The sequence below is a fragment of the Oncorhynchus gorbuscha genome, linkage group LG07, assembly GCF_021184085.1.
Source record: "Oncorhynchus gorbuscha isolate QuinsamMale2020 ecotype Even-year linkage group LG07, OgorEven_v1.0, whole genome shotgun sequence".
Lineage (NCBI taxonomy): Eukaryota > Metazoa > Chordata > Actinopteri > Salmoniformes > Salmonidae > Oncorhynchus > Oncorhynchus gorbuscha.
This window is the reverse complement of record NC_060179.1, coordinates 71,586,426-71,611,686: the sequence shown is the minus strand read 5'-3', so window position 1 is coordinate 71,611,686 and position 25,261 is coordinate 71,586,426. Positions and strand designations below refer to the sequence as shown.

The 25,261-nt window shown below is 42.5% G+C and overlaps 1 protein-coding gene across 29 annotated transcripts in view; it reads left to right on the top strand.

The window, feature by feature from the left end:
* LOC124040314 (neurexin-1a) overlaps positions 1-25,261 on the top strand; it is a 631,581-nt gene that overhangs the window by 4,048 nt on the left and 602,272 nt on the right. The window lies entirely within an intron of this gene.

Here is a 25,261-nt window from a genome sequence, read left to right as displayed (position 1 = left end):
TAGTAGGACAATTCAAGAATTTCAAGTAACCTACCCACCAGTGCAAAATTGGTTCATCATTATACAACAATTTTTTAACATATGTTGTCATAGTTGTTTGTAAGGTTGTTAATGAGTAGTTGAGCTCCTGCAAGGGCTCATTAGCCCAACGTGCAGGTGTTCCTCATTCTCTAAGGTGTCTTGCCTTTACCTGGAAGAGGTCACCAGGGAATGGTTGACCTATGACGTTTTTTCATCTCCAATGGCTTTACCTCCTAATGAAAGTTTCCAGTCATTAAAAACAATATGTATTTGGAAGAAGATGAAGGAAGTGATTTCCACATGCACATGCAAAGAAAATATATGGAGCAACTACAATAGGCACATATGTGTAGAATATTTGCAGTAACTGTATGCAACAGGAGGCTGCTGAGGGGAGAACGGCTCATAATAATGGCTAGAACGGAGCAAATGGAATGACATCAAAGACCTGGAAACCATGTGTTTGATGTGTTTGGTACCATTCCACCTATTCCGCTCCAGTCATTACCACAAGCCCGTCCTCCACAGTTAAGGTGCCACCACCTCCTGTGCTGTATGCAGTATATTGTGTATTCCATAACATCATGTAGCCAAGACTAGAGGCCTTGTTAGATATGCCACCTGTATTCATTTCTTCCAACTCAATCTTGCTCTATCGATCTTTGATGAGTGATTACAATAGCATCATCTAAGCATTCTAAATTAAGTATTTTTAAGAAATGTGAAACACACCAGAAACCTTTTCTTGGTGACATGTTGCTTGATTTCAAGGTTAGCATTTCAGAGAAGATAGTGGACTTCTGACATTGCTCATGTGTTCTTATGGCTAGATCTTGGCTTGGTGCAATGTTGGACCATATTCTTCTGTGATTTGAAGGCAGATGTTGGAAATGTGAATCTTTTCAATGATCCCATTTGAGAAGGTGTTACTGTTTGGACATGTTCCGTCTATTTCCTCTCTTTGTTTGTAATTTCCTTGTTGCATTGCTAATGGCTTTGTTGATGAAGTAAAGACAACATTATCTCTTGGTTACATCCCAAATGGCACCCTATTCCTTCCATAGTGCACTACTTTTAACCAGGGCCCATGGGGACTGACACCTAATCTTCATTTCGGTATTCCCCTGCAGTGAGACACCTGCTACTTCATGCCACATTAGTTATATTCTTCTCTTCAATTATTCTCAGAGCAGACACTGTATTCCATTGGTGGTACTTATTATGTGGGCTTGAACAGAAATATGAAACTGACTCCTGGAGGAGTGTAGCCTAAGAGCAATATTAGCCCTGACGAGAGCAGTCTCCCACAGGGTGGAAATACAAATAGGAACCATCATTTAGGGGCTCCTTTGGTTCAGTGGCAGGTAGCCTAGTGTTTAGAGCGTTGGGCCAGTAACTGAAAGGTTGCTGAATCGAATCCCTGAGCTGACAAGGTAAAAATCTGTTGTTCTGTCCGTGAACAAGGCAGTTAACCCACTGTTCCCCGATAGGCCATCATTGTAAATAAGAATTTGTTTTTAACTGACTTGCCTAGTTAAACGAAGGTTAAATATAGTTTTTAAATTATGATGATGCTCCCATTATGATATAGACAATTTCGTACAATTGATTGTCTTGTGCATGTAGCTCCATGGTAGGCAACATGGTCTCTTTTAGAATATGTCTGGGATAGCAGACACAGGGTGGGAACCCAAACAGTAATCTTCTCTCAGACGCAACTTTGGAAGACTCCTGTATTGATTTTGGGAGATGGTTTATGCTGATACTCCCATGATGGTGTATTCTACAGTAGAACGTTTCATATATATATATACATATATATATATATACATTGAATGACAGATGATGAATAACTAAAATGACCTACAAATACATGTTATCTTAACACCTCACTGTGTTTTCCATACCATTGTGTGTGTGTGTCCCTCTATGCTTTGGTGAATAAAGACACTGCCTCACTAGGCTTGACTACAGTATTCTGCAATTGCTCCATTGTTCATGCATGTGCAGAAGACAGTGAGGTACTGTGCCGTGTGTGTGTGTGTGTGTGTGTGCGTGCAGTGCTATGTGTGCCCGGCCTCTGCATGTCAGATGTCGGGAGAATAATAATCCTGGTGAGGAGAGAGGAAGACAGAGTGAGACTACATTGAGAACGGATCATAGCTGCCACTGTCCTGAGAGGAACCATCTTCCAGTTCTTCCTGTGCTGCGTACGAACATATAGACACCAGGCAGCTATTCTTTCTTGAGCTATCCAAATGTCATGATGTACCGTCAGAGGTATGAAATAATAGAAATAGAATATGGGAGAATCTCAATGACAAATTCCTCCCGTCCTCTCTCCTCTCTCCTTGCCTCCTTCTCAAAAGCAATTGGATGATAAAGTCAGAGGTCCCTCTCCACTGACCTTCTCCTCCAATGGGTTTGGATGATAAAGTCAGAGGTCCCTCTCCACTGACCTTCTCCTCCAATGGGTTTGGATGATAAAGTCAGAGGTCCCTCTCCACTGACGTTCTCCTCCAATGGGTTTGGATGATAAAGTCAGAGGTCCCTCTCCACTGACCTTCTCCTCCAATGGGTTTGGATGATAAAGTCAGAGGTCCCTCTCCACTGACCTTCTCCTCCAATGGGTTTGGATGATAAAGTCAGAGGTCCCTCTCCACTGACCTTCTCCTCCAATGGGTTTGGATGATAAAGTCAGAGGTCCCTCTCCACTGACCTTCTCCTCCAATGGGTTTGGATGATAAAGTCAGAGGTCCCTCTCCACTGACCTTCTCCTCCAATGGGTTTCGATGATAAAGTCAGAGGTCCCTCTCCACTGACCTTCTCCTCCAATGGGTTTGGATGATAAAGTCAGAGGTCCCTCTCCACTGACGTTCTCCTCCAATGGGTTTTGAGAAGGAGGAGTCAAGCCACGGTGTCAAAAACAAAATTTGAAGTCAAATTGGTAAAACCAGGAGATCTTGTTGGTTAAATGATTTAATAAACTTAAAAGAAATGAGTTCCAAACTTCTCTGCCAATATAACAACTTGTTTTCCATAATCTCCTCCCCACTCAGACCACTTCCAGAAGTCCTAGAAATATTCTTGCTTGAGAAATTGTTATTTACTAAGAAGATATTTTTGTTTCTTTTTGACAATTTTAATTGAAAAAAAATCACAGTAAAGTAGGCCTTAATTTTTACCCCTGGAAATGATTTGATATTGAGAGAAAAATGGCTGCTTTAGGCCTAAAGGAACTCAACCAGGCAGCCAATCTGAAGGGTCAATGCAGCTGTTTTTATGTTAGTATCAAATCCTTTCCTTGTAATAATTAAGTACTAATCTTTTATTGTTTTAAATTAAAATGGTTTTTAAAAATTGCTTTTTAGCAAAGACACATTTTTCAAAGTAGAATTTTGCAAGGGCTGTCTGGGAGTGGTCTGAGTGAGGAGGGGAACACTGGAAACCAGCTGTTATTGGCAGAGACGTTTGGAACTCTATTTCTTATTGGTCTATTAACCAACTTACCGCCTGGTGATGTCACCATGGAAGACCAATACTCCATTCCACCACGACAGGCAGAAATTTCAGGCAGTCTTTTTAAACAGCTCTTACACTAAAAATACATTATCATATTTTTCACAATTTCACAGTATAATTCCAACCTCATAGTGCGGAAATATATATAAAATAAAGGAAAATCGTGTTTTTGACTGCACACAGACTCAGCGGTCTTTGTTAGATCTGAGGGATTCATGATCTAAACTTATCCTGATTTTGATGGTGGAATGGACGCTGGTAGTAGGATATGGTGGTGATGGTGGGATGGATGGACGCTGGTAGTAGGATGGAGTGGATGATAGTGGTGGTGATGGTGGGATGGATGGACGCTGGTAGTACGATGGAGTGGATGATGGTGGTGGTGAGGGTGGGATGGATGGATGCTGGTAGTACGATGGAGTGGATGATGGTGGTGGTGGTGGTGGGATGGATGGACGCTGGTAGTAGGATGGAGTGGATGATGGTGGTGGTGATGGTGGGATGGATGGACGCTGGTAGTACGATGGAGTGGATGATGGTGGTGGTGGTTGTGGGATGGATGGACGCTGGTAGTACGAAGGAGTGGATGATGGTGTTGGTAATAGTGAGATGGACACTGGTAGTAGGATAGGGTGGATGATGGTGGTGGTGATGGTGGGATGGATGGACGCTGGTAGTACGATGGAGTGGATGATGGTGGTGGTGGGAGGGACACTGGTAGTACGATGGAGTGGATGATGGTGGTGGTGATGGTGGGAGGGACACTGGTATTACGATGGAGTGGATGAGGGTGGTGGTGATGGTGGGATGGACACTGGTAGTCCGATGGAGTGGATGATGGTGGTGGTGATGGTTGGATGAATACTGGTAGTACGATGGAATGGATGAGGGTGGTGGTGTTGGTGGGATGGACACTGGTAGTACGATGGAGTGGATGATGATGGTGGGATGGACACTGGTAGTACGATAGAGTGGATGATGGTGGTGGTGGTGGTGGTGATGGTGGGATGGGCACTGGTAGTACGATGGAGTGGATGGTGATGGTGGGATGGTTGATGGTGGTATTGTGGTGCAAGATTGAAGCTTAACCCAAATCTTGGTTTGCTGTCTCTTTGGGTCCATAAACTCTAGGTTTTCGTAAGATTGGGTACACTTATAATTTTGGTTAGCTACCTCATTAATATGATGTGATATACTATAGGCAGAAACTGTACTTCATTATATTGAAATCCATAAGGATAGCACATAGCCATAATACTGACTGATGAAAAAAATACACAGCTTTCATGGCTTTTTGGGATCGTGCACAAACCATTGACCTTTCGTAGGAGAAAAGACTGATAATTTGCCATGTCATATTAACATAATGCAATGTCATATTAGCATAATGCAATCTGTTTTAAGGTTGACTACAACATGTTGTGCCACAATGAAATTTTTCCTCTGCAGTTATTCATTCTGGCAGACAGTATGCTGTGGTTTTGGCTTTCTTTCTGAAGCAGCACAGCAGCTTGTCCACGTGGTAACCCAATTCTGTCCAACCTAGGTGTGGTGACGTACTTCCCTACAGTGAAGATAGGAGTTGGAAACAGTAAAGGGGAGAGGAGAGGGGAGGGAAAGAGGATAGAAAGGGAGGATAGGAGAGGGGGAACAGAAAAAAGAAGTGGGGTGGGGTTTGGGAGAGAGAAGGAAGTAGGAGGCGGGTGGAGTAGCTGTCTGTCTATATTTAGTCCATGTGACTTTGGCATAAAAGTAGTTGGCTATCAACAACTTTTCAAGACAAACAATGCTGTAAAAATACTCTAATTAAGAAAGATGTATGTGGTAAACAAGGTGTTAAAAAGGCCAAACAATTATCACGATGATGATGGTGGCAGGCAGTGTATATGCTAACATGACATTTAGAGCTACAGTATACAGTGGGGCAAAAAAAGTTTTTAGTCAGCCACCAATTGTGCAAGTTCTCCCACTTAAAAAGATGAGAGAGGCCTGTAATTGTCATCATTGGTACACTTCAACTATGACAGACAAAATGAGAAAAAAAATCCAGAAAATCACATTGTAGGATTTTTTTATGAATTGATTTGCAAATTATGGTGGAAAATAAGTATTTGTTGAGGTAATCTGAAGATATTTCACCCCATGCTTCCTGAAGCACCTCCCACAAGTCGGATTGGCTTGATGGGCCCTTCTTATGTACCTAAAGGTCAAGCTGCTCCCACAACAGCTTAATAGGTTTGAGATCCGGTGACTGTGCTGGCCACTCTGTTATAGACAGAATACCAGCTGACTGCTACTTCCCTAAATAGTTATTGCATAGTGTGGAGCTGTGCTTTGAGTCATTGTCCTGTTGTAGGAGGAAATTGGCTCTAATTAAGAGCTGTCCACAGCGTATGGCATGGCGATGCAAAATGGAGTGACAGCCTTCCTTCTTCAAGATCCCTTTTACCCTGTACAAATCTCCCACTTTACCACCACCAAAGCAATCCCAGATCATCATCACATTGCCTCCACCATGCTTGACAGATGGTGTCAAGCACTCCTCCAGCATCTTTTCATTTGTTCTACGTCTCACAAATCTTCTTCTTTGTGATCCGAACAGCTCAAAATTAGAGTCGTCTGTCCATAACACTTTTTTTCCAATCTTCCTCTGTCCATTGTCTGTGTTAATTTGCCCATATTAATCTATTCTTTTCATTGGCCAGTATGAGATGTAGATTTTTCTTTGCAACTCTGCCTAGAAGGCCAGTCTTTCCACTCTTCTCAACAGTCAACAAAAAATCACAGTAAAAGCCTGTTGTAATATTCACAGCAGGGTAGAGGTCTTCACGGCTCCACCTGTACCCGACTACCCGAAACCAGATCCGGGACCAGAGCAGGTCTGGATCTAGAATTCTAAATAATGTCACAGGTCTGGGTCGGATCTGATATGACTGTCACAGGTCTGGGTGGAATCTGATATGACTGTCACAGGCCTGGGTTGGATCTGATATGACTGTCACAGGGCTTGTATATGTGTAATTTTAACTGACTTGTCCGGAAGGGGCCGTACATATCCGAAGGCTACAGTTGTAATAGGCTCCCGAGTGGCGCAGCGGTCTAATGCACTGCATCTCAGTGCTAGAGGCGTCACTACGGTGCACAATTGGCCCAGCGTCGTCCAGGTTTGGCCGGTGTAGGCCGTCGTTGTAAATACGATTTTGTTCTTAACTGACTTGCCAAGTTAAATAAAGGTAAAATAAAAAGTATCGAGAGAGAATGTTATAATTTATGCTGCTGCTTTTTCTTTTCACAAGAGTGGAGCATGGCGTGTTTAGCATGTTGTTGTTTTTGGCCAATCATAAGTCATCAAAGTGGCAGTAGGCTACAGCCATAGAGCTTCAGTGTGTGGCAAAAGTTAGGAGACATTTAATCAATGGTTAATTAAATAAAAATGACTGAATTAAAAGTTAGAGGAGAAGGATAGGCTACAACGAACAAGAGCCGACAGGTAGTCTGCTACTTAATATTCTGATTGTTGTTATTTGTAACTGTAGAATGAGAAAGCACACACACTGGAGCCTCAATTAACCTAGCTAGCTAAAGTTAGTTGGCTTAACTAGCTTCTCTCGGTTTGATGCAGTCAAGACAGGTACTACGTAATCATATGTGATGAGAAATAAGCGAGTTGGCTTGATTGGTTGCTGTTTTTCATCTTCCCATCCGTCCATCCTTCTCCCTGTGTCACTCACTCACAATACGGGCCCTCCCCTGCCTGCCAGAGCCCCGCCTCTCTCCCTCCTTTTACGCTTTATCTGCTCCGGTTAATAAAGTAGCTGAAAATAAATATATATAGGTCTATCCAACCAGGTCTATATGAAACAACACCTCTGCAATAAAATTAAAATGTGTCACCCCATCCATGATGTAAGCTATAAAGAATACGAAAAATGCATATAAGAATAAAAAAGATTTAATAAAAAAATCTAACAATACACAACATACACATACCAACAGCATACAAACACACAGAGACATCAATGACATCACACCTGCCCAGATCCACCTGCTCACACCCCCATCTCCAGCGCCCGCATCACTCTCTGCCACATGTCCTCAAACTGCACCATTTTGTTTCTCTCCGTCGCCCACACACTTTCAACATTTAGATAATAAAGCATTTGACCTTTCAATTGTGTTAACGATAGAGGATTGGTTGATATCCAGTTTTTTCAAAATTATTTACGAGAAAGTATCCTACAACCCATCGGGTATCTCACAGCACCCTCTTATGCCATGTCTTGAAATATGCAGACAGACAGATTAACAGGAAATTTACATTGTAATACTTCTGACATCCAACTTTCTAACTCCACCCGTAACTTTTGGACCTTATAGCATTCCCAGAAGGCATGGATTATTATGGAATTGACAGTTTTACACTTAATTTACATTACATTTAAGTCATTTAGCAGACGCTCTTATCCAGAGCGACTTACAAATTGGTGCATTCACCTTATGACATCCAGAAGGAGTGTGATGACAACCCAAGCTAGGCTCTTGTACATCAACTAATATCATTATGCATCATTAGGCTGTCATTGTCTCTGTTTTATAACATGACACAGATTGGGGGGAAGGAGATGTGTGTGTGTGTGGTTAAGATGGCGTAGCAGTCAGACGTCTTTGTCCTGTCGTGTCCCTTGTATATATCGTTTTACATATTTTTCATCGCATATCCTTTAAAATATTTTGCTAAACATCAACATCTAAATACTCTCCTGCAACCCGCCTCACCCAATGTGGCGTGGATCTGCTTTTTTTTCCTAAAGTATTAATATTTACTTTGGATCTGGAATCCCTCAACTGAAGCTAGCCAGCTAACTACCAAATATCAAATCAAAATCAAATCAGTTAGCAGATGTTAGTGCGAGTGTAGCGAAATGCTTGTGCTTCTAGTTCCGACAATGCAGTAATAACCAACAAGTAATCTAGCTAACAATTCCAAAACTACTAACTTATAGACACAAGTGTAAGGGGATAAGAATATGTACATAAAGATATATGAATGAGTGATGGTACAGAGCGGCATAGGCAAGATACAGTAGATGGTATTGAGTGCAGTATATACATATAAGATGAGTATGTAAACAAAGTGGCATAGTTAAAGTGGCTATTGATACATGTATTACATAAGGATGCAGTAGATGATATAGAGTACAGTATATACATATACATATGAGATGAATAATGTAGGGAACATTATATTAGGTAGCATTGTTTAAAGTGGCTAGTGATATATTTTACATCATTTCCCATCAATTCCCATTATTAAAGTGGCTGGAGTTGAGTCAGTGTGTTGGCAGCAGCCACTCAATGTTAGTGGTGGCTGTTTAACAGTCTGATGGCCTTGAGATAGAAGCTGTTTTTCAGTCTCTCGGTCCCAGCTTTGATGCACCTGTACTGACCTCGCCTTCTGGATGATAGCGGGTGAACAGGCAGTGGCTCGGGTGGTTGCTCTCCTTGATGATCTTTATGGCCTTCCTGTGACATCGGGTGGTGTAGGTGTCCTGGAGGGCAGGTAGTTTGCCCCCGGTGATGCGTTGTGCAGACCTCACTACCCTCTGGAGAGCCTTACAGTTGTGGGCGGAGCAGTTGCCGTACCAGGCGGTGATACAGCCCGACAGGATGCTCTCGATTGTGCATCTGTAGAAGTTTGTGAGTGCTTTTGGTGATAAGCCAAATTTCTTCAGCCTCCTGAGGTTGAAGAGGCGCTGCTGCGCCTTCTTCACGATGCTGTCTGTGTGGGTGGACCAATTCAGTTTGTCTGTAATGTGTACGCTGAGGAACTTAAAACTTACTACCCACTCCACTACTGTTCCATCGATGTGGATAGGGGGGTGTTCTCTCTGCTGTTTCCTGAAGTCCACAATCATCTCCTTAGTTTTGTTGACGTTGAGTGTGAGGTTATTTTCCTGACACCACACTCCGAGGGCCCTCACCTCCTCCCTGTAGGCCGTCTCGTCGTTGTTGGTAATCAAGCCTACCACTGTTGTGTCGTCCGCAAACTTGATGATTGAGTTGGAGGCGTGCGTGGCCACGCAGTCGTGGGTGAAGATATCAATCAGCAAACCATTGCCAGCGGTCATCAGTTAACCTTCAGCTCAGAAAGCTCTCGTCAATTCGAACAACGTGACTCTAACCAGAGCATAACGGACCTGTTATTTTTATCCCCGGATTCCTACCTCAAACTGAACATTTTCATCTGGATCTTCACAACTAGCTAACCGCAATTCTGGATGACTACTCCTGGCTAGCGTTTCCATCCCAGAGCAAGCACCAATTTAGCTTGAAGCTAGCCCGCCCAGGGCTCCTGTGCTACCACCAAAGTATACTCCAGGGTTTACAATATCGGCCTGCTAGCTACCTAGAGCTACTTGGAACCCTACTAATTCCACGATTGGTCTATCGACGTCACCGCACGAAGAGGCAAAAACAGACTTACCCCCATTGCGACGTCCCCCCCCAAAGGCTAACTTTCTAGCCCCTGCTCTCTGCTTGCTTGCTTGCTAACCCAGTCTGCTAAACTGGCGGGTCCTGGTCTGCTAACTGCTAGCTTGCCTGCCCGGTCTGCTAACTGCTAGCCCTTGCTAACTGCTTGCTTGCTAACCCGGTCTGCTAACTGCTAGCTTGCACTGGTCTACTAACTGCTAGCCCATGCTAACTTCTTGCTTGCTAACCCGGCCTGCTTACTGCTAGCTTGCCCTGGTCTACTAGCTGCTAGCTTGTTTAGCTCCGGCCTACTAACTGTTAGCTTGTTAGCCTGCTAACTGTCTGAATCGCCATATCCCCAGCCAGCCCAACCACTCACTGGACCCATATGTTCACTTGGCTACGCATGCCTCTCTCTAATATCAATATACCTTGTCCATTACTCTCCTGGTTAGTGATTACTGTCTTATTTCACTGTAGAGCCTCTAGCCCTGCTCAATATGCCTCAACCAACCATGTTGTTCCACCTCCTACATATGCGATGACATCACCTGGTTTAAACATCTCTAGAGACTATCTCTCTCTTCATTACTCAATGCCTAGGTTTACCTCCAATGTACTCACATCCTACCTTTGTCAGTACACTATATGCCTTGAATCTATGCTATTGTGCCCAGAAACCTGCTCCTTTTACTCTCTGTTCTGAACGTGCTAGACGGCCAGTTCGTATAGTCTTTTAGCCATACCCTTTATCCTACTTCTCCTCTGTTCCTCTGGGGCGGCATGGTAGTCTAGTGGTTAGAGCGTGTGATTAGTGGTTAGAGTGTGTGATTGGTGGTTAGCGTGTGCCTAGTAACCGGAGAGTTCAAACCCCTGAGTTGACAAGGTCATCTGGGTTGGCATCTGGGTTGGCAGAGAATCTGTTGTTCTGCCCCTGAACAGGCAGTTAACCCACTGTTCCTAGGCCGTCATTGAAAATAAGAATTTGTTCTTAACTGACTTGCCTTGTCAAAAAAAAATGTGGTTAATCCAGGTCCTGCAGTGCCTAGCTCCACCCCCCAGGTGCTCTCATTTGTTGACTTCTGTAAACGTGGTTTCATGCATGTTAGAAGCCTACTCCCTAAGTTTTTTACTCACTGCTTTAGCACACTCTGCCAACCCAGATGTCTTAGCCGTGTCTGAATCCTGGCTTAGGAAATACACCAAAAACCCTGAAATCTCCATTGCTAACTATAACGTTTTCCGCCAAGATAGAACTGCCAAAGATAGCCTGCAGAGTTCTGTATTACTATCCAGGTCTGTACCCAAACAATTTGAGCTTCTACTTCTAAAAATTCACCTTTCCAGAAACAAGTCTCTCACTGTTGCCGCTTGCTATAGACCTCCCTCTGCCCCCAGCTGTGCCCTCGATACTATATGTGCCCCCCATCTATCTTTTGAGCTCGTGCTACTCGGTGACCTAAACTCGGACATGCTTAACAACCCGGCAATCCTACAAACTAAGCTTGATGCCCTCAATCTCACACAAATTATCAATGAACCTACCAGGTACAACCCCAAATCAGTAAACACGGGTACCCTCATAGAAGTCATCCTAACTAATTCGCCCTCCAAATACACCTCTGCTGTTTTCAATCAAGATCTCAGTGATCACTGCCTCATTGCCTGCATCCGTAATGGGTCTGCGACCAAACGACCACCCCTCATCCCTGTCAAACGCTCCCTGAAACACTTCTGCAAGCATGCCATCCTAATCGACCTGGCCGGGGTATCCTGGAATGACATTCAAATCAAATCAAATTTATTTATATAGCCCTTCGTACATCAGCTGATATCTCAAAGTGCTGTACAGAAACCCAGCCTAAAACCCCAAACAGCAAACAATGCAGGTGTAAAAGCACGGTGGCTAGGAAAAACTCCCTAGAAAGGCCAAAACCTAGGAAGAAACCTAGAGAGGAACCGGGCTATGTGGGGTGGCCAGTCCTCTTCTGGCTGTGCCGGGTAGAGATTATAACAGAACATGACCAAGATGTTCAAATGTTCATAAATTACCAGCATGGTCAAATAATAATAAGGCAGAACAGTTGAAACTGGAGCAGCAGCACAGTCAGGTGGACTGGGGACAGCAAGGAGCCATCATGTCAGGTAGTCCTGGGGCACGGTCCTAGGGCTCAGGTCCTCCGAGAGAGAGAAAGAAAGAGAGAATTAGAGAGAGCATATGTGGGGTGGCCAGTCCTCTTCTGGCTGTGCCGGGTGGAGATTATAACAGAACGTGGCCAAGATGTTCAAATGTTCATAAATGACCAGCATGGTTGAATAATAGTAAGGCAGAACAGTTGAAACTGGAGCAGGAGCATGGCCAGGTGGACTGGGGACAGCAAGGAGTCCTCATGTCAGGTAGTCCTGGGACATGGTCCTAGGGCCCAGGCCAGTTGAAACTGGAGCAGCAGCATGGCCAGGTGGACTGGGGACAGCAAGGAGTCATCATGTCAGGTAGTCCTGGGGCATGGTCCTAGGGCTCAGGTCCTCCGAGAGAGAGAAAGAAAGAGAGAAGGAGAGAATTAGAGAACGCACACTTAGATTCACACAGGACACCTGAATAGGACAGGAGAAGTACTCCAGATAAACAAACTGACCCTAGCCCCCGACACATAAACTACTGCAGCATAAATACTGGAGGCTGAGACAGGAGGGGTCAGGAGACACTGTGGCCCCATCCGAGGACACCCCGGACAGGGCCAAACAGGAAGGATATAACCCCACCCACTTTGCCAAAGCACAGCCCCCACACCACTAGAGGGAAATCTTCAACCACCAACTTACCATCCTGAGACAAGGCCGAGTATAGCCCACAAAGATCTCCGACACGGTACAACCCAGGGGGGGGGGGGGACCCAGACAGGCCGACCACAACAGTGAATCAACCCACCCAGGTGACGCACCCCCCCCAGGGACGGCACGAGAGAGCCCCAGCAAGCCAGTGACTCAGCCCCCCGTAACAGGGTTAGAGGCAAAGAATCCCAGTGAAAAGAGGGGAACCCGCCAGGCAGAGACAGCAAGGGCGGTTCGTTGCTCCAGAGCCTTTCCGTTCACCTTCCCACTCCTGGGCCAGACTACACTCAATAATATGACCCACTGAAGAGATGAGTCTTCAGTAAAGACTTAAAGGTTGAGACCGAGTTTGCGTCTCTTACTTGGGTAGGCAGACCATTCCATAAAAATGGAGCTCTATAGGAGAAAGCCCTGCCTCCAGCTGTTTGTTTAGAAATTCTAGGGACAATTAGGAGGCCTGTGTTTTGTGACACGTAGCGTACGTGTAGGTATGTACGGCAGGACCAAATCAGAGAGGTAGGTAGGAGCAAGCCCATGTAATGCTTTGTAGGTTAGCAGTAAAACCTTGAAATCAGCCCTTGCTTTGACAGGAAGCCAGTGTAGAGAGGCTAGCACTGGAGTAATATGATCAAATTTTTTGGTTCTAGTCAGGATTCTAGCAGCCATATTTAGCACTAACTGAAGTTTATTTAGTGCTTTATCCGGGTAGCCGGAAAATAGAGCATTGCAGTAGTCTAACCTAGAAGTGACAAAAGCATGGATTAATTTTTCTGCATCATTTTTGGACAGAAAGTTTCTGATTTTTGCAATGTTATGTAGATGGAAAAAAGCTGTCCTTGAAATGGTCTTGATTTGTTCTTCAAAAGAGAGATCAGGGTCCAGAGTAACGCCGAGGTCCTTCACAGTTTTATTTGAGACGACTGTACAACCATTAAGATTAATTGTCAGATTCAACAGAAGATCTCTTTGTTTCTTGGGACCGAGAACAAGCATCTCTGTGAAAGATAACATTATGTTTTCGAATGACATCCCCAAGAGGTAAAATATAGTGAAAACAATAGTGGTCCTAAAACGGAACCTTGAGGAACACCGAAATTTACAGTTGATTTGTCAGAGGACAAACCATTCACAGAGACAAACTGATATCTTTCCGACAGATAAGATCTAAACCAGGCCAGAACTTTTCCGTGTAGACCAATTTGGGTTTCCAATCTCTCCAAAAGAATGTGGTGATCGATGGTATCAAAAGCAGCACTAAGGTCTAGGAGCACGAGGACAGATGCAGAGCCTCGGTCTGATGCCATTAAAAGGTAATTTACCACCTTCACAAGTGCAGTCTCAGTAATATGATGGAGTCTAACACTCTATACTGAAGCATTTCGTATACATTGTTTGTCTTCAGGAATGCAGTGAGTTGCTGCACAACAGCCTTTTCAAAAAATGTTGAGAGGAATGGAAGATTCGATTTAGGCCGATAGTTTTTTATATTTTCTGGGTCAAGGTTTGGCTTTTTCAAGAGAGACTTTATTACTGCCACTTTTAGTGAGTTTGGTACACATCCGGTGGATAGGGAGCCGTTTATTATGTTCAACATAGGAGGGCCAAGCACAGGAAGCAGCTCTTTCAGTAGTTTAGTTGGAATAGGGTCCAGTATGCAGCTTGAAGGTTTAGAGGCAATGATTATTTTCATCATTGTGTCAAGAGATATAGTACTAAAACACTTGAGCGTCTCTCTTGATCCTAGGTCCTGGCAGAGTTGTGCAGACTCAGGACAACTGAGCTTTGAAGGAATACGCAGATTTAAAGAGGAATCCGTAATTTTCTTTCTAATAATCATGATCTTTTCCTCAAAGAAGTTCATGAATTTATCATTGCTGAAGTGAAAGCCATCCTCTCTTGGTGAATGCTGCCTTTTAGTTAGCTTTGCGACAGTATCAAAAAGGAATTTCGGATTGTTCTTATTTCCTCAATTAAGTTAGAAAAATAGGATGATCGAGCGTCAGTAAGGGCCCTTCGGTACTGCACGGTACTGTCTTTCCAAGCTAGTCGGAAGACTTCCAGTTTGGTGTGGCGCCATTTCCGTTCCAATTTTCAGGAAGCTTACTTCAGAGAATGTTTTTAGTTTTTAGGGGTGCAACTGCATCTATGGTATTGCGCAAGGTTAACTTGTTCCTCAGTTAGGTGGTTAACTGATTTTTGTCCTCTGGCGTCCTTGGGTAGACAGAGGGAATCTGGAAGGACATCAAGGAATCTTTGTGTTGTCTGTGAATTTATAGCACAACTTTTGATGTTCCTTGGTTGGGGTCTAAGCAGATTATTTGTTGCAATTGCAAACGTAATAAAATGTTGGTCTGATAGTCCAGGATTATGAGGAAATACATTAAGATCCACAACATTTATTTCATGGGACAAAACTAGGTCCAGAGTATGACTGTGACAGTGAGTGGGTCCAGAGACATGTTGGAGTGGGTCTGTGGACTTTTCCATGTGAATATTAAAGTCACCAAAAATTTGAATATTATCTGCTATGACTACAAGGTCCGATAGGAATTCAGGGAACTCAATGAAGAACACTGTATATGGCCCAGGAGGCCTTTAAACAGTAGCTATAAAAAGTGATTGAGTAGGCTGCATAGATTTCATGACTAGAAGCTCAAAAGACGAAAACATCATTTTTTTTGGTGTAAATTGAAATTTGCTATCGTAAATGTTAGCAACATCTCCGCCTTTGCGGGATGCACGGGGGGATATGGTCACAAGTGTAGCCAGGAGGTGAGGCCTCATTTAACACTGTAAATTCATCAGGCTTAAGCCATGTTTCAGTCAGGCCAATCACATCAAGGATATGATCAGTGATTAGTTCATTGACTATAATTGCCTTTGAAGTAAGGGATCTAACATTAATTAAGTAGCCCTATTTTGAGATATGAGGTATCACGATCTCTTTCAATAATGACAGGAATGGAGGAGGTCTTTATCCTAGTGATATAGCTAAGGCGAACACCGCCATGTTTAGTTTTGCCCAACCTAGGTCGAGGCACAGACACGGTCTCAATGGGGATAGCTGAGCTGACTACACTGACTGTGCTAGTGACAGACTCCACTATGCTGGCAGGCTGGCTACCAACCTGCTGCCTGGCCTGCACCCTATTTCATTGTGGAGCTAGAGGAGTTAGAGCCCTGTCTATGTTGGTAGATAAGATGAGAGCACCCCTCCAGCTAGGATGGAGTCCGTCACTCCTCAGCAGGTCAGGCTTGGTCCTGTTTGTGGGTGAGTCCCAGAAAGAGGGCCAATTATCTTAAAATTCTATCTTTTGGGAGGGGCAGAAAACAGTTTTCAACCAGCGATTGAGTTGTGAGACTCTGCTGTAGAGCTCATCACTCCCCCTAACCCCCCCTAACAGCAACTCACCAAAGCCCCCACCATTTCTCCTTTACTCAAATCCAGATAGCCAATGTTACTAGCCTGTTCAACCTCTCTTTCGTATCGTCTGAGATTCCCAAAGATTGGAAAGCTGCCGCGGTCATCCCCCTCTTCAAAGGGGGTGACACTCTAGACCCAAACTGCTACAGACCTATATCTATCCTACCATGCCTTTCTAAGGTCTTCGAAAGCCAAGTTAACAAACAGATCACTGACCATTTCGAATCCCACCATACCTTCTCCACTGTGCAATCTGGTTTCAGAGCTGGTCATGGGTGCACTTCAGCCACGCTCAAGGTTCTAAATAACATCATAACCGCCATCGATAAGAGACATTACTGTGCAGCTGTATTCATCGACCTGGTCAAGGCTTTCGACTCTGTCAATCACAACATTCTTATTGGCAGACTCGACAGCCATGGTTTCTCAAATGATTGCCTCGCCTGGTTTACCAACTACTTCTCTGATAGAGTTCAGTGTCAAATCGGAGGGCCTGTTGTCTGGACCTCTGACAGTCTCTATGGGTGTGCCACAGTGTTCAATTCTCGGACCGACTCACTTTTCTGTATACATCAATGATGTTGCTCTTGCTGCTGGTGATTCTCTGATCCACCTCTACGCAGACGACACCATTCTGTATACTTCTGGCCCCTCCTTGGACACTGTGTTAACTAACCTCCAGACGAGCTTCAATGCCATACAACTCTCCTTCCGTGGCCTCCAACTGCTCTTAAACGCAAGTAAAACTAAATGCATGCTTTTCAATCGATCACTGCCCTCACCTGCTCACCCGTCCAGCAACACTACTCTGGACGGCTCTGACTTAGAATACGTGGACAACTACAAATACTTGGGTGTCTGGTTCGACTGTAAACTCTCCTTCCAAATTCACATTAAGTCTGGAATCCAAAATTAAATCTAGAATTGGCTTCCTATATCGCAACAAAGCATCCTTCACTCTGGCTGCCAAACATACCCTCGTAAAACTGATCCAAAATTAAATCTAGAATTGGCTTCCTATATCGCAACAAAGCATCCTTCACTCATGCTGCTGCCAAACATACCCTCGTAAAACTGACCATCCTACCGACTTCGGTGATGTCATCTATAAAATAGCCTCCAACACTCTACCCAACAAACTGGATGCAGTCTATCACAGTGCCATCCGTTTTGTCACCAAAGCCCCATACACTACCCACAATTACGACCTGTACGCTCTCGTTGGTTGGCCCTCGCTTCATACTCGTCGCCAAACCAACTGGCTACTGGTTATCTACAAGTCTCTGCTAGGTAAAGCCCCGCCTTAACTCAGCTCACTGGTCACCATAGCAGCACCAATTCGTAGCACGCGCTCCATATTTCACTGGTTACCCCCAAAGCCAATTCCTCCTTTGGTCGTCTTTCCTTCCAGTTCTCTGCTGCCCATGACTGGAACTAATTGCAAAAATCTCTGAAGCTGGAGACTCACATCTTCCTCACTAGCTTTAAGCACTAGCTGTCAGAGCAGTTTACAGATCACTGCACCTGTACTTAGCCTATCTGTAAACAGCCCATCTATCTACCTACCTCATCCCCATACTGGTAATTTATGTATTTATATATTTTGCTCCTTTGCACCCCAGTATCTCTACCTGCATATTCATCTTCTGCCGATCTACCATTCCAGTGTTTAATTGCTATATTGTAATTACTTCGCCACCATGGCCTATTTATTTCCTTAACTTACCTCATTTGCACTCACTGTATATAGACTTTTTGTTTTCTTTTGGTCTACTGTATTATTGACTGTATGTTTTGTTTATTCCATGTGTAACTCTGTGTTGTTGTATGTGTCAAATTGCTACGCTTTATCTTGGCCAGGTCGCAGTTGCAAATGAGAACTTGTTCTCAACTAGCCTACCTGGTTAAATAAAGGTGAAAAAAGTGTGTGTGTTAAAACCAGTTAATTGTAACTAAATGTAATATAAAATGTAATCTACGTAATCCCCAAAAGTTATTATTTATAATGACAGGGCCATAAACAATAACTAGTAATGCTGCATACTCCAAGAAAGATTAACATCTCACCTTTCTGGGATTTTTTAAAATAAATTGCTGAGGTCTAGTCACTTTTGAGGATACAAGTACACATTACAAATATGATAAAATATGCTATATTTGATGTGATGTATTTCCTAGTTTACAAATATAGTATAATCAAGTTACAATTTTAAAAATGACTAAGATTTCAACTTCGTTATAACTGTAAAATACATATTTGTATATTTAGTGTTAGAGAAAATGTGCATATTTTCTAAAGGTCTGTGCCCCCATCTCTGTGAACATCTGTGAACTTGGCTTCCTGGACTCGGTAGGATCTCACCTTTCAACTCATATGAATGTTGTCCATCTATGACAAACAGAAAGGGTTTTTTGTTTAAAATCTATGAATTATTACATAGTGTGCTACAGTGATGAAAACACTTTATCCTGCTGCGCTATAATGTAAGGAATGCAGGCATGTGCTTTGTCAGTGGCTGTGACGTGAAGTTCAGCCAGGAGTTGACGGACAATAAGGAAGAGCCAATGAAATGCTAGTAGGTACATCCCAGCTTCAAGTGGGTTCAGATATAACATCCTGCAGCACACAGGCTAACAAAAATATACTACTGTGTCCGTGGAAACCAGGGCTATCGCTCAAAGGAAGCCATTTCGGTCTACAATGTCCACAGATCAATTTATAAGCAAAGATATCTGTTGGATCTGGTACCAGGACCACACAGGTCCCCTAAATAAATTTACATTTAAGAGGATTATCAGCCTGAGAAAGCATTGTGTGGGAAAACAATGTTTAAATGAAAATATAATTAATCCAACGTACATATGTGCTGCTAAACCATCACTGGCAAAGCACAACTGTCTATTAAGATGCAGTCCGGGATCTTTAGCACTTACAAATTCGTAACGTATTCTATGAATTGGAATTCGTAACATATCAATTGGACCGGAGGACAACTAGAACATCCGTTTAGCTAACAGTACCATTTAGAAAAACAGGATGTTAAAATTTGATGGGCTAGCTTCATATAATTCTCACAGAAAGACAACAACACCTCTGCACATTGTGAAATGTGTCACAAAATCACTTAACAGATGGTACTGTTAGCTAAACAGATGGTGCTATTAGCTAATCAGATGGTACTGTTAGCTAATCAGATGGTACTGTTAGCTAAACAGATGGTGCTATTAGCTAATCAGATGGTACTGTTAGCTAATCAGATGGTACTGTTAGCTAATCAGATGGTACTGTTAGCTAATCAGATGGTACTCAAATCAAATCAAATGTTATTTGTCACATACACATGGTTAGGAGATGTTAATGCGAGTGTAGCGAAATGCTTGTGCTTCTAGTTCCGACAATGCAGTGATAACCAACAAGTAATCTAACTAAAAATTCCAAAACTACTGTCTTATACACAGTGTAAGGGGATAAAGAATACTGTTAGCTAATCAAATGGTACTGTTAGCTAATCAGATGGTACTTTTAGCTAATCAGATGGTACTGTTAGCTCATCAGATGGTACTGTTAGCTAAATGTGAGATGGTACTGTTAGCTAAATGTGAGATGGTACTGTTAGCTAAACATGAGATAGTACTGTTAGCGAAACGTAAGATGGTACTGTTAGCTAAACAGATGGTAGTGTTAGCTAAACAGATGGTAGTGTTAGTTTAAGAGGGCTGTTAGCAAATAGTGGTTCCCAAGGTGCTTTAAGAAGTTATTTTTTTTTGGACAGATTTACATTTTGACAAATGCTTTTGTCCCAAAGAGGGAAGCACCTCTTGAATATAGTGCATAGATGGGATTAAATCCAGTCGGGGCTTGAAAGGAGAGTGAAAGGGAGGGAAGGGAGTTAGAATAAACTGTCTGTGCCAAATTATTCTTGGCCAAACAGAGGCTATTTTCGTACATTACACTGCTAGCTATCATCAAAGCATCCAATCCAAGTTAAGCTGTAATATGATGGTGAATTTTTGGGGTCCCATTTTTGTCCAAAGGGCCTTATGTTCTCAAAATGTATTACATAATGTGGCTTTATATCACTTTCATTAAGAAATAGAGCTGTGACTGAGGGAAAGGGAACATTTGCCTTGATTCCAAACTGATCATCTCCGTTAAAACATTGTTTCACTGTAAATATACGTCTTTGGGCATATTAATGTTTTGCAATGACAGAGATAATATAAATCAGAATATGAAATGGGGAGATAAAGGAGAGGGATACAGGAGAGAAAGTGACTGGCGGAATGTGGGAATGAACTGCTGCACTATGTCACTATATCAAATGGATTAGTTTGAATTCCAGGCTAATGGAATACTGATCTAGCAGGGAAGTCTGCCTTCTACTGTACTTCATGCTTCTAACAAGAAGACTCTGGAGATTGTTTCCTTGTACGTTGACATTACAGAAAAGACATTGTCTCCACAATTGGCTAGTATTTAGAAATCCTAAATTTGTACCTTTCTGTTAAATAATTTAAAAGCTTTTCTATTACTTTGATCAGATGAAAGGATTACAGGATTTGGCTAAACTGCGTCACAGAAACACACACACACACACACACACACACACACACACACACACACACACACACACACACACACACACACACACACACACACACACACACACACACACACACACACACACACACACACACACACACACACACACACACACACACACACACACACACACACACACACACACAAAAATCTCTTTTGTTTGGTCGGTCTGCGGAACAATTATTTAAATGCACTGGTCTGTAACCTGCCCGAACGATAAGTTCTCAGATTTAGCCCTTTCATCGTTCATTGGAGAAATCACATGGACACTAGGTGTGCGTCCCAAACGGTACACTACTATTCCCTTCATAGCACACCACTTTTGACCAAGGCCCATATGTGCTGCTCTATAAAGGGAATACGGTGCCATTTAGGATGAATCCTTGGACTACACAACTCCACATTCCATCATAATGAAATAGAATCAATGTGTTTGTCATCGTACATTTGCTTATCATTAAACAGGCCGGGTGAAAGTAGAACAAAACATCAAACAACATCCCACTACTGTATTGTTAGCTGCATCCCTATTAGCACCCTGGTCCCTTTATAGTGCACTACTTTTGACCAGGGCTAATAGGGCTCTGCTTAACAGTAGTGCACTATATAGGGAATAGGGTGCCATTTGGGAGGCTTTGTCTGCGTACTGCTCATTTTAAATGAGCAGAGCTCTTTCTAGTGTTTGTATTTGAATTATATAGTAGCTACACTGCCTTGTAAAAGTATTCACCCCCTTTGGCATTTTTCCTATTTTGTTGCATTACAACCTGTAATTCAAATGGATTTTTATTCGGATTTCATGTAATGGACATACACAAAATAGTCCAAATTGGTGAAGTGAAGAAAAAAAAAATCTTATTTAAAAATAAATAAATACAAATGGAAAAGTGGTGTGTGAATATCTATTCACCCCCTTTGCTATGAAGCCCCTAAATAAGATCTGGTGCAACCAATTACCTTCAGAAGTCACGTAATTAGTTAAATAACCTGTGTGCAATCTAAGTGTCACATGAACTGTCACATGATCTCAGTATATGTACACGCGTTCTGAAAGGCCCCAGAGTCTGCAACACCAGTAGGCGAGGAGCTCTCCAAACAGGTCAGGGACAAAGTTGTGGAGAACTACAGATTAGGGTTGGGTTATAAAAAAATATCAGAAACATTGAACATCCCACGGAGCACCATTAAATCCATGATTACCAAAACTCGCGGACCAGGCTCACCAAAACTCACGGACCAGGCTCACCAAAACTCACGGACCAGGCAAGGAGGGCATTAATCAGAGAGGCAACAAAGAGACCAAAGATAACCCTGATGGAGCTGCAAAGCTCCACTGCGGATATTGGAGTATCTGTCCATATGACCACTTTAAGCCGTACACTCCACAGAGCTGGGCTTTACGGGAGAGTGGACAGAAAAAAGCCATTGGTTAACCTCTTGCTCCTACCTGACACGCAGGCGTCCCATCTAGACATCTGGAAATGCAAATGCGCTACGCTAAATGCTAATAGTACTAGTTAAAACTCAAACGTTCATTAAAATACACATGCAGGGTATTGAATTAAAGCTACACTTGTTGTGAATCCAGGCAACAAGTCAGATTTTTAAAATGCTTTTCGGCGAAAGCATAAGAAGCTATTATCTGATAGCATGTAACACCCCAAAAGACCCGCAGGGGACGTAAACAAAATAATTAGCATAGTCGTCGCTACACAAACCGCACAAATAAAATATAAAACATTCATTACCTTTGACCATCTTCTTTGTTGGCACTCCTAGATGTCCCATAATCACTATTGGGTCTTTTTTTATTAAATCGGTCCATATATAGCCTAGATATCGATCTATGAAGACTGTGTGATAAACGGAAAATAATAGCGTCTTATAACGTAACGTCATTTTTTTTAAATTAAAAAAGTCGACGATAAACTTTCACAAAACACTTCGAAATACTTTTGTAATGCAACTTTAGGTATTAGTAAACGTTAATAAGTGATCAAATTGATCACGAGGCGGAGTATATTCTTTAACTGTCCGTCTGGAAATAATGTCCGGGTAAATCTCAACCAAAATATCCGGTCGGAGACTTGAACAAATGGCTTGTCTCTTCTTTGTTTGACCAAGAAACAAAGCCTAGGCAAATGACAAGACTGTTGACATCCTGTGGAAGCTGTATGTATTGCAACCTCAGCCCCATTTATTGTGGTTCGCCTTTATCAATGGGTTGAAGTGGCGGATGGATATATATTTCCATTTTCAGTGATCAGATTGTCCTGCGCTTTTCGATGAAACGCACGTTCTGTTATAGTCACAGCCGTGATTTAACCAGTTATATAAATGTCTGAGTGTTTTCTATCCACACATACTAATCATATGCATATACTATATTCCTGGCATGAGCAGCAGGGCGCTGAAATGTTGCGCGATTTTTAACAGAATGTTTGAAAAAGTAGGGGGTAGGAGTAACAGGTTAAAGAAAAAAACAAGCAAACACGTTTGGTGTTCGCCGAAAGGCATGTGGGAGACTCCCCAAACATATGGAAGAAGGTACTCTGGATAGATGAGACTAAAATTTAGCTTTTTGGCCATCAAGGAAAATGATATGTCTGGCGCAAACCCAAAACCTCCCTTCACCCAGAGACCACCATCCCCACAGTGAAACATAGTGGTGTCAGCATCATGCTGTTGGGATGTTTTTCATAGGCAGGGACTGGGAAACTGGTCAGAATTGATGGAACGATGGATGGCGCTAAATATTCTTGACGGAAACCTGTTTCAGTCTTCCAGAGATTTGAGACTAGGACGGAGGTTCACCTTCCGGCAGGACAATGACCCTAAGCATACTGCTAAAGCAACACTCAAGTTGTTTAACCTCTTAAGGCTAGGGGGCAGTGTTCGGAAGTTCGGATGACTGACTTGCCCAAAGTAAACTGCCTGTTACTCAGGCCAAGATGCTAGGATATGCATATAATTTGCAGCATTGGATAGAAAACACTCGGAAGTTTCTAAAATGGTTAAAATAATGTCTGTGAATATAACAGAACTGATATGGCAGGTGAAAACCAGAGGAACATGTTTTTTGGGGTCACAGTCCATTTCAATGCAAAAACAAATAGATAGGACCCGGATTGCAGTTCCTATGTATTCCAATAGATGTCAACAGTCTTTAGACAGGGTTTCAGGCTTGTTTCTTGAAAAACGAACAAGTAGTTGTAGTTTATCCCTCATTAGAAAAGTAGTCTTGTTGCGCGCGTGAATGAGGTGCTCGCTCTTTGTTATTTATCTTCCCTGTTGAACATACTATTCTCCGTCTTACATGTTATCGATTATTTAGATATTAGCTTACCTGAGGATTAATTAGAAACATCGTTTGATTTGCTTGGATGAACTTTACCGGTAACTTTTGGAATTTGTTTGTATGCATGTTGAACGAGTAGATTACTGAAATCAATGGCGCCAACTGAACTGATTTTTTTTTATTTAAAGAGGGACTTTATCGAACAGTTTGTCTTGGAATGGCCTAGACAAATCCCAGACCTCTATCCAATTGAAAATCGGTGGTATGACTTAAAGATTGCTGCAACTTGAAGGAGCTGGAACAGTTTTGCCTTGAAGAATGGGCAAACATCCCAGTGGCTAGATGTGCCAAGCTTATAGGGACATACCCCAAGAGACTTGCAGCTGTTATTGCTGCAAAAGGTGGCTCTACAAAGTATTGACTTTGGGGGGGGGTGAATAGTTATGCATGCTCAAGTTTTCAGTTTTTTTTATTTTTTTTATTTCTTGTTTGTTTCACAATAAAAAACATCTTAAAAGTGATAGGCATATTGTGTATATCAAATGATGCAACCCAAAAATCAATTTTAATTCCAGGTTGTAAGGCAACAAAACAGGAAAAATGCCAAAGAGGTGAATACTTTCGCAAGCCACTGTATTCAATTAACTGTATGCTACTGTTGTGACGTTGTATTAGTTAATGTAACGACTGTTGCTCATCGAATGATTACAAGTTTCTAATTTTGTGATTAACTGAATCAAGCAATTCTTAACTCATTAACCTGGGGCACCATGGGAAAACTAGTTTTTATTGAGTTTCTATTTCCCAAATTTATTCACTGAATATGAGATTATCGATTTTACAACAGCCGCTAATTAACCAGTTGCCTCTACCAATCTCTTTCTGAACGTTATATAGTCCGTGAATCTGCACGGACCCGGGTCTCACTAATGAATTTGTACCACACCAATCTTATTTAAATATTTATTTACTAAGAAGCTCAAATGATGATAAAAGATACACATAGACATAACACATTATAGGCTAGTGATTAGAACTTAGTATAACGGGCCAACACACAATGAGGATTTCAAAAGAGAGAGAAAAAATA